The sequence below is a fragment of the Choloepus didactylus genome, chromosome 12 (genome assembly GCF_015220235.1).
Source record: "Choloepus didactylus isolate mChoDid1 chromosome 12, mChoDid1.pri, whole genome shotgun sequence".
In the NCBI taxonomy this organism is placed as follows: domain Eukaryota; kingdom Metazoa; phylum Chordata; class Mammalia; order Pilosa; family Megalonychidae; genus Choloepus; species Choloepus didactylus.
The window spans coordinates 70,443,650-70,446,195 of record NC_051318.1 but is presented as its reverse complement, the minus strand read 5'-3'; the positions used below and the strand labels follow the sequence as shown (position 1 = coordinate 70,446,195).

The 2,546-nt window shown below is 31.2% G+C and overlaps 1 pseudogene; it reads right to left on the bottom strand.

The window, feature by feature from the left end:
* Nucleotides 1-1,447: 1,447 nt before the first annotated feature.
* LOC119506875 lies at nucleotides 1,448-2,343 on the bottom strand (annotated as a pseudogene).
* Between the last annotated feature and the right edge of the window lie 203 nt (nucleotides 2,344-2,546).

Genomic DNA, 2,546 nt, shown 5'->3' with positions numbered 1-2,546 from the left:
GTCCATGCTATAGGTGTCATGCCTATGAACTCTTTGCCTAACCTCAGCCCATAAAAAACTATCTTATTTGTTTTCTTACAAAAGTTTCATAATTTTGTGTTTTGCATTCATATCTATGATCTATTTACAGCTGATTTTTGTAAAAAAGTATGATAATTGTATTAAAGTTCAACTTTATATGTATCATTTTTTGAAAAACCTATCACCTTCATAGTCTTTTGTCTTAACACCTTGGTCATAAATCAACTGGTCATACATGTGAGGTTCTATTTCAGGGCTCTTTGCTTTGTTCTGTTGATCTTTTTGTCTCTCCCATCATCAATAACACACTCTCTTGATTACCGTAGCTTTATATTGTCATAAGTTCAAGTAGTGTGATTCCTCTAACTTTATTCTTGTATTTAAAAATCTGGGGACTATATTAGTACTTCTGTTTCTCATGTAAATTTTAGAATCAGCTTGTTTATACCAAAAAAAAAAAAAAAAATTCTGTAAACATTTTGATTAGAATTGCATTATACCTGTAAACCAATTTGGGAAAATTGGCGTATTTGAGTCTTTCACTAAAGAACCCCGAATATCTCTCTATTAATTTAAGTTTTCTTTTATTTTTTTCATCATTTCTTCATTGCCTTATATGTAAGCATTTTTAACTTGAGAATTTTTAACTATTTTGAGCTATTTAAAAGTATTTTTATTCTGGTTTACAATTGTTCATTGTTAGTAAATAAAAATAAGATTGATTTTTACATGTTGAATTTGTTCCCTTTGACCTTATGGAACTTACTTAGTCCTATAATCTTCTTTGCATATAACAAGAATTTTATTTGTTGATTAGCTTGTTGCATATAAATAGTGACAGTTTTCTTGATTCCTTCCCAATCTCTATGTCTTTCAACTCTTGTTCTTGATTTATTATTACCAGCTAGGATTTCCAGTGTGATAGTCAGTAGAGGAATTGTTCCCTTTTATCTAAGTTGCAAAATATATGTGTAGAGTTTTTTGCAGTATTTCTTATTATGCTTTTGTTTCCTGAAGACTCTTAACGATATCCCCCGTTTCTTCTTGTTATTGGTTATGTGTGCATTATTTTGTTTTGCTTTGCTTTGTGTCAGTATTGTTTGAAGTTTATCAATTTTATTGCTACTTTCAAAGAGCTAGTATTTAATTCAATTGATTTTCTCTATTGTTTTCCTTTTTTTCAATTTCTTTGATTTCTGCACTCAGCTATAGTATTATATTCCTTTACTTAGCTTCTTGTATTTCTTAAGACGGAATATTAAATTACTCATCTGAGACTTTTCTTCTTTTCTATTATCTTTTTTAATCATTCTAAGGCAAAAATTTAGTGAAAATTGGTTATTGAGTATGTAATATTCCCCAGGGCTAAAAAATTTACGTGGAACTGTAGTAGAAATTTAAAACAGAATAGATACAGATGTAAATGTTACCTATTATCATCAGATTCATCTTCTTCCTTCAAAGATTCCTTAGCATAGTTCTCTGTTTCTTTCCTTATATCTTTTGGAACAATTTCATGTCTTCCTTTAGTTAATTCATCAACCCACCTGAGCTTTAGTTCAAAAACTTTACCCTTAACTTTATCATGTACTATGTAAATTATTTTTGCAACATCTTTAACAATGTCACAGCAGGTCATTTACTTCATCTGAAGCTTTTCTATTTCTGTCTTTGCAGCTTTCCTGGCTTTACCAATGGCAGAGCCCCAATAACCATATGTAACACTTCATGGATCAATAATTAGAGTTGTGCACCATCATTCACTCTGTAAGACCCTAATATGAAACTGCATCCAAAGGTCTATCAGCACTGTGGAGTGTGTAGGCATGAACATACATGGTCACTCTGTCTGCAAGATGTTTTAGTGGAATGTTGTAGCCAAAGTTAGATCTAAAGATCTCTTGCTATGTCTGCCAAAGAATGAGCATCTGCCAACAAACCTGTTACCCCATTCCAACATGCCGATCAACATTAAAAAGTTGTGTGTTGGAAACTTCTTCATAAAGTTTAGAAAGGACTAATTTTTCAACCCCCAAAACAATGCCATCTTTACATCTGATTCCTATAGCTGTATATTATTTTCCACAGCTTTCAGAGAATATTCAACTTGAAAAACTCTTCAGGAGAGAATGTAGAGGCTGACAGGTCATACCCAGTCCTGATAGAGACTGGAATGTGTACAGCTTCAAGCCCCAAAGTGTTTCCCCAATACAGCAGCACTGTGTAAACTAGCAATAGTCTATTATTGTTTAATGTCATAAATTTCCCTCCAAAACCTGCTTTAGCTGCATTACAGAAATTTTGAAATGGCACAAATTTCATTTTAATCCAATTCAAAATATTTTCTAATTTCCCTTCTTGAGATTTCCTCTTTGAACCATGAATTCTTTGGACAATCATTGTTTTATTTACAATATTTTGGGATTTTTCTGTTTCCTGTTATTGATTACTAGTTTGATTCCTTTTTGGAAAAAAAAATTATATGGATAATTTGTATGAATTCAAATCTTTTTAATTTATTAAGG